Below are 8,451 nucleotides of genomic sequence, written 5' to 3'. Positions count from 1 at the left end.
CGGCATGAGGAAGCCGACGATGAGGCCTGCGGCGGCGAAGGTAAACAAGGAGGCAGACAGGCGTTGAGGCCGATGCAAGGAGGCCGACGATGAGGCTCGCGACGGAGCAGGTCCACCGGGCGATGAGGCCGGCGCGATGAGGCCAACAATGAGGCCCACGGCGGAGCAGGTCCGACAATGAGGCCTGCGGCGGCGAAGGTCTGCCAGGCGATGAGGCCGGTCCGAAGAGGGCGACGATGAGGCCCCCGACGGAGCAGTTTCGTCGGGCGAGGAGGCCGACGATGAGACCGCGGCGGTGAAAGTCCGCCAGGTGAATCCCGGCGCGAGGAGGCCGACAAGGCGACAATGAGGCTTGCGATGGTGATGTTCCGCCGGGCGTTGAGGCCGGTGCGAGGAGGCCGACGATGAGACCCGCGACGGAGGCTCGTATTATTATTTGTAAATAAACGATTATTATTTGCAAAAACGGTGCACTATATGTATAAGAATCAACAATAAGGACATACGAATTTATGGTATTATTCGTCAGACGAAACAAAACACAGACGAAATAAAACACAGACGGAACGCCATTATCCGTCACACGAAACAAAACGCAGACGGAACGAAACGTAGGCAAACAGTCATGCCGCCACGCCACTAGACGGCAGGATCACATGCAGCCCCATGTTCCGTTTTTGGCGTTGGCTGGCTGTTATGCGCCTGCTGCCGCCTGGCCTTGTGACGGCAGGGGCTCCCGCCTGCCGGTGTGGCGGCAGCAGCCACGCGTCGGGTGCCGCGCCTTGCCGCCACAGTTGGGGTGGTTTTTTCTGTCAATTTCGTTTGAAGGTGGTTTTTTTTGTTAATTTTGTTGGACAGATGGTCTTTTTAGAAAAAAAAATCAATCGACCGGTTCCATGCCTCGTATTCTCCCTGCCCTGCATGCAAACAAATGGCCGCGAATTATTGACCGAGCTGAGCACCATCCAGAGTGACCGAGAAAAGATCAATCATATAATATGACCGATCCATAGCTTTCCGGCTGTGCAAAGCCGCGTTTGATTTTATCCATGGAGGATAGTTCCATGCCAATGTTATCAGCCACGAGGAAAAATAACAGAGCCAAGAAGAGCAAAAACCCTGATGTTCAGTTGTACCATACGCAAGATCCACGCCGCACTGGACTTCTGCCTAACCGCCTACCCAATAGTAAATTCCACGGCTAGCCTAATGGGCAGGTGAATCCTCACAGATTTCACCATCACTTTCGCCAAACTCTCGAGAGACCGAAAGGCACCGTGGTGACTCGGCAACCAGCGACAGAAGCGAAAGAGACCCTGCTGAACCGCGAGGGGGAACACGGCCGAGCGAGCACACACCTGGCCGCGCACGGAGCTCCGGTCGTCCACGTCGTGTTTAGCCTAGCCGGAGACGGGGAAGGAAAGAGGAGGAATTAAGAGCGGTCTGCCCCATGAAAGCTGCCCTCCTCGTGCTCGGGGAAAAGGAGGGAGGGGCTTCACCTCAGTTCGTTATCGCCACCGGACTCAACAGCGACGGGTGGTTACGCCGGTGCGATCAGCTTATTAGCCCTCCGACACTATGCACCGGCCGAGATGGACAAGACTGGAGACCGGGAGAGCCAAGCAATAGTACATATTTCCAATGGCAAATGACAAGCTTTATTAGCGGATTCCTGCATGAACACACGTTGCGATCCATGTGGATCGTTCATTTGTTGGTTGTTTGGTAGGTCGTGTCACTTCTTCCCTTCATTGACCTCTTAGCTTAGCTTGCATGTGACAATACGAACGTGCGGATGATAGTATGTGAGGGCATCTCCAACACGAAACCGTAAACCGTCCGCATCCGTCCAAACCGCGAAAACCATCTAATGCGGATGTGTAGCGGTCCGCGAGACGGTTCAAACGCGTTTTCTCACGCAAATTAAAGATAAAGTGGGGGGATTTTGCGGGAGTCCGGACACCCGAAACATAGGACACCAACACCCCCGCCCCACCCAATCACCCCTCCCGCTCCCATTTCATTCCACTTCGCCCCTTCTTCCTCTTTCTTTGCATCCGCACCCTCCACCTCCACCGTCGCTGTTGTACGTCTCCGACCGCCACAGAGACATTGCCGGACGTCCGCAACCAGCACCGACGCGCCCGCTCGCCTTTACGACGGAGGTGTCCACTCTGGAGCCATTTGTAGCAAGGTACACTCCGCCCCTGTCAACGACCTCCATGGCGGACACCATGCCCGGCAGGTGTTTGAGCTTATTTTTAAATGTTATGTTGTTTTTTAGAGTACGTAAGATAATTTGCCACTCGACAATGGAGGATGGGTTGTTGTGCGATGCGTGGTTGGGCGCATCCGCGGATTTCATAGGCAGGAGCAAAGGGTAGGCCTTCTAGCAGCAAGTGCACGAAACGTTTCACACACGAAAGCACATTCCGCCTACGACATGTACACCATTCAAATACGCAACGTGAGGTTCTTATCGTATTGCTGGCACACTACCAAGATCAGCGTCACCAAGTTTTGCAATGTGGTTCGTCAGCTCGAGGCAAGGTGGCCATTGCACGCGGCAGAGGACAGGATCGTAAGTTTTGCTTCCTCTTGCATCATTCACTCAATCTTGGTCTACACATTATGTGTAGCCCGCACACGCTGCTCTGGTGTACCACAGGACAGAGGGACGACCATTTACGTGCACATACTGTTGGATGAAGTTGAAGGGGAAGTATGTGTGGGACGGCATGATCCATTGATGAAAAACTTGTTGACATCCTGTTCATCTAGTCGAATTGAAGGCATTGTTGTACTAGACTTAAGTTGCATGCTATGTATGGATGATTTATACTATTTTCTATCCGAATATTGATGAATACTAGGCCGGTTTGCATGAATTTCGTCCGGTTTGCTTAAATGCAGGTCGAAATGTATGCGTCTATGGTTGGATGGCGTCCTTCCGCATCCGTGTCCACGTACTGGTCCTCCCTATCCGCGTACGGATGCGAGAGGACATTTGCGGGTCACCGTTGGAGATGGCCTTATACGGGTTTTGTTGCGTTTGCTGCCTCGCCTTTTTATTTTCGGTCACTTTGGACGTTTATTATTGGACCCATTTTAGGTGCATTGATCCTTGTTACATGATTTTGTATTGCTCACTTAAGAGTTTTTCCTTGCTAAATCTCAGTCGTATGAGACTTATCAATGTTATATTCGTTAGATTCTAGATGGTGATCGTGCAATTTTTTTTTAAAAATTCTTTCTTCCTTCTTTATTCGTATGTTCAACCAAGACTTGGATAAATCTCAGTTGATTGTGATCTATCACACCCTTTCCAGAAACTCCTGGCCCTGCCACGCAATACTAGAATATGTACACTACGTAGGTCAGTATAGACGTCATCAGATCGAGAAAACGTATGCTTGATAACTCAGTGTTAACTAACAAGTACTCCCTCCGTCCCATAATATAAGAGCATTTTTTATATTACACTAGTATAAAAAACGTTCTTATATTATGAGACGGAGGGAGTACTTAGCATATAACACACTGTCATGTCGCAAGCTAAAAGAATACTAGTAGAAACAACTGAATAACATGTTTTGTCGAGCTAATACGGAGTACTACATAAAGTATGTAGGTCAGTATAGACGGCAGACCGAGAGCACGTATGCTTGACAACTCGGGATGAACTAACAAATAAATTTCCCAGCACACTGTCATGCGCTGTGTGCTAGCTGTTGGTGTTTGACGCGATGACGAACCGTCCGTCCTAACCAAAAAAACTACCAAATGTCAACACGAGGAAAATGGAGTAGCAGTACCAACTACTAGCAGAGAATATATATGCCCTGAACCGGCCCGGTCCACTCAACGCCTAACAGAATGTGCTACTAGAGCAGTAGCATTACGCAAGGCAAATGTACTACTCCTAAAATAGTCAACATCATCAAAAGCCTTTCTAATGTCAAGCTTGAAGAGGAGGGCGGGGGTCTTGCACTTGTGGAGCCGACGAGCCATGTTCCGCACGTACATAGAGTTGTCGTGGATACTCCTCTTTTTGATGAAAGCACTCTGAGCATGGGAATACATTCTGGACCTCTTGCAGCGCTTGGGCTTCCCAAGCAAATTCCGGGCCTGGATTGCCGTGTTGCTCTCCTCGGCTTCCTCGCGCATCCTTCTCAACGGGATTCCAGGCCCTCCCATCAGGCACGGCCAAGGGCTTCGGCAAGGGGACCCAATCTCCCCGCTCCTATTTGTCCTCGCGATTGACCCGCTTTGTCGAATTCTTGATCTTGCAACACACCGAGGCCTTCTCCGCAAGCTTCGTGGTCGTGGCGCCATGTTGCGAACTTCTTTGTATGCGGATGATGCAGCTGTCTTCCTGGCTCCGATCAAGAGGGACATCGAGAACTTCTCTGCTATCCTAAGGAGTTTTGGCGAGGTCACGGGCCTCCACACCAACTTCCACAAAAGTTCTGTTGTGCCCATTCGCTGCAACCACCTTGACTTGGACCATATCCTTCATGGCATGCCGGCTGCAAGAGCTTCTTCCCCTGTGAAATATTTGGGCCTCCCACTTTCGGTCTGGCAGCTCAGGAAAGTGGATTTCCAATATCTTGAAGACAAAGCGGCTGGAAAGTTGGTCACTTGGGAGGGCCAAAATATTAACACCATCGGCCGTACGACTCTGGTCAAGTCGGTTGTCTCCTCCCATGCGGTGTACTCCATCACGCCTCTCGTTGTGCTGCCGAGCACTTTACGAAACCTCAACAAGATTGAGAAAGCGTTTCTGTGGTCTGGCTCGGATAAGACGACGGGTGCCAAATGCAAGGCCAGCTGGGAGGTGGTATGTCGTCCTCGCGAGTATGGTGGCCTTGGGGTACTAAACACTGACAAGTTCGCCCGTGCCTTGAGACTGAGATGGCCATGTTTGAATGGAAGGAGCCCAGCAAGCTTTGGGTGGGGCTTGGTAACCCATGCTCAGAGGAGGACCTGAATTTTTTCTATGCCTCAACCACGATTACTGTTGGAAACGGTGCCAAAACGCCTTTTTGGGACTCTCCTTGGCTGCTTGGGCGCAAACCCAAGGACATTGCCCCACTAATCTTCGGTGTCTCCAGGAGAAAGAATTGGAAGGTGCGTGAGGCCCTTAAAGGGAATGCATGGATCCTGAAGGTCAAGATTGACATGCCCGTCACCGCTGCCCACGTTCACGAGTTCTTCTCCCTTTGGATGCTCGTGAATGAGGTCCACCTTGACGAGCATGCCGAGGATGATATCACCTGGAAGCACTCCAACGACGGGATGTACTCGGCATCCTCTGCCTACAAGGCTCAATTCCTTGGGTTGATTCTCTCCCCTATGGATTTCATGGTGTGGAAAGCTTGGGCTCCACCCAAAGTTAAATTCTTCTCGTGGCTGGCTCTACAAGACCAGATTTGGACTGCGGATAGGTTGGCCAGTCGCGGCTGGCCCAACTGCGGCCTTTGCCAACTTTGCAAAAGGGAGCAAGAATCTGGCGCCCATCTTTTCTTCAAGTGCCGCTACACTCTTAGGCTTTGGAGGATGCTCATTGACAAGTTGGGGCTTGTGCACATGGACACCACCACTTGGCATCTTGCTGGCTCGGTGAAGGAGTGGTGGGAGATGCAAACCGACTTGCAGAATCCTAATAGACGAGCAATGGTCTCTCTCACTATGCTCGTCTCCTGGTCTGTTTGGAACGAGAGGAATGCCAGAGTCTTCCGCCACAAAAGTGCTCCATCGACCATCCTTCTTCAAATGGTCCTCGACGAAGCAAAGCTTTGGGTCACTGCGGGTGCTAGAAAGCTAGGGGACATTATATTGCGAGAATAATTGTCATGCCGTATGTTCGGCTCTTGTAACAACTCTATCTTCTCCTTATTTAATAATGGGGCAAATCTTTTGCCTCCGTTTCGGAAAAAAATAGTCAACAGCTGGTCTCGAGAAAAAAGGCAGAGAAAAGGTATAATACCACATATTATATTGCGAGAAGTTTATTATTAACAAAGTAATCAAAAGGATCCTTGCCCACGTCTTTAAAATTCGGAGGAAATCATGACATATACGAGTATATAATCGCACCGACAGACACTGCAGAAGGTCAAAGCGTGTACTGTCTAGATATACATACAGATGCGAGTATGATGCCAAATTAGCACAGGATTAACTATAGCTATCAGTGTTAGTTTTTTTTGCTCAAGTATACTATATTACTAGTATTATCACCTTTTTGGCTAACTATAGCACTTGTGTTAGCCCAACTAATCGTGCAGCGACCCAACAGCAGCAGAAGGCAGTAGGAAGGGAGGAGGATGGAGGGGAACTGCGCTTGAGAAAGTGAAGGAACCTCCTACTGTATTATACTGTATTACTGTTGCAACTATAGAATACTACACCAAATAACGTCTGTCCAGGAACAATATCTACACTGGCCGCGATCGCAACCGGGCGTGGGATCGAGGAAGAAGCGTCGGAGTCGTCGCGGCCGGAGCGCCCTCGCCATCTGGCCGGCCGATCGATCGATGTGCGGAAGATTGTTATTCCAAGTGACACGAAAAGTGAAGGAGTAAGAAAATGTAACAAGAATCCGCAAAATAAAAATGTAACAAGAAAGTAGTAGATGCGCTCGTGTATAGCGTGTATGGCGTACGTCTGCATCATGGTGTCCATGTGTGTGGGCGCAGCCCAACCTCTCCTTCCTGCATCATGGTGTCCATGTGTGTGGGCTTTTGTCTCGTGCTCTATCGCGTTCTCGACGCCAATGGCTGAGGAGGATAATTGATCTGGTTACGGAAACTTCTGTCTGAGCAACAGATTCTGTACAGTGGGGTGTTGAAGATTCAGTCGTTAGATAATAACGAGAAATAAACGAGACAAAGAGACACGGATTTTTACGTGGAAAACCTTTGCAGGGGAAAACTACGGAACGCACGACAACGTATCATTATAATTGGGAGGAGTATTAAATTACACGAGAGGACAAACCCTCTACGTGCTAATCTGATGGATCTCTCTCTCATCTATTCTATGACTAACTGGTACTATATAAAGGGGCAAACAACTCTCTTTCTTGGTGGACACGAAACAGAGTTGTAGTCATGCTACGTCTAGCACGGTTGGCATGCCGTAGTCCGGTAGGACTTCATCTGTACTACAACACTTGTATGGGATTCGAAACACAATAAAATAACACTCCACCTTGAGACGAAATCCCTTACAATAATCATAGATAGCATCAACTCCTCAATTAAAGTCATCACAAGTAAACCTTGTGCCTGGAAACGTCCATTTAGGACTAATAAACTTCCCATGAAGTCATATTGAGCAAATCAATCAGTAGGTCGTCCAGAAAACAGCAAAGCTATCAACAAAGCAGACTAACAAAACTTGGTCTCCCAATAAAAGTCCGAGTCTGTGCCACTGACCTCAAAAAACTGAAACTGCTCAATCATCAAATGGCATAAGTCATCATATCTCCTGTGGTGCCTGAACGAGCGCATAGCTCATAGTGCAACATCTTGATGCACATCGCATTGTGAAGAATTCATCTCATGGAATTTGAACGTGCTTCAAAACTGAAAGCACAAACCTCGGCAAACAATACTCATGCAAGAGCATATGGTACGTACGGCATCGCGTGCACCCAAAAACTGCCGACTTGTAGTGGTTAATGTAAAATCCATGACATGGTCATAAACTGCCCTTGTAGAAAAACTGTCGGATGAAGGAACCATCTTAACATGCAACGGAGTTTCAACTCTGCAATAGACCCCTCTTGAAAGAGCAAAGACAACTAAATTGCACTTGAAACTTAACAGCACTAAATGTTGTAGTATCTAGCAGAAACAAAACAATCTCCTTCTTGCACCTCAACCGATTCTCATCACGAACATGAATATCAAAACAAAACCTTCACATGCATAACAGCAAAACACTATGGAGAGAATAGTGTATATGCTGGCTACCAACAGGCTTAATAATTACCTCCTCCATACCCTTTTTTTTCTTGATAACTGAATTGTGTTCTTCAAATAACTGCAGCAAATCGCATCCATTATCCTGACGGGCCATAATCCTCAAAACTCCACCTTGAAGAAAAACTGAGTGCATCCTGATAATTGGCTTGCACCAACAACGCTCGCATCTCGACTTGCCATAGGATAAACCTTGTGTCACGATCCAGCAGCGGAACATCTTACTTCATGAATGCCATGAGTAGATTAAATTTGTGTTCATAAAGTAGTACAAGCCGATAGAAAAATTCTTCGCAGAATTAATATGCGGAGCAGACGAAAAATAGGATATATAGCACCTGGTAGTGTTTACGGGAGCAACGGGGTATACTGCACAATAATCAACGTGCACTGTAGCCTTCAAGTGATGAACAGGAGCACTAGCAGCAGCCTTATCCAGAGTAGTAATAGTATTGTACTG

Source organism: Triticum aestivum, chromosome 7D (genome assembly GCF_018294505.1).
Source record: "Triticum aestivum cultivar Chinese Spring chromosome 7D, IWGSC CS RefSeq v2.1, whole genome shotgun sequence".
In the NCBI taxonomy this organism is placed as follows: Eukaryota; Viridiplantae; Streptophyta; class Magnoliopsida; order Poales; family Poaceae; genus Triticum; species Triticum aestivum.
The sequence above is the reverse complement of the archived record's forward strand: the minus strand, read 5'-3'. Positions refer to the sequence as shown.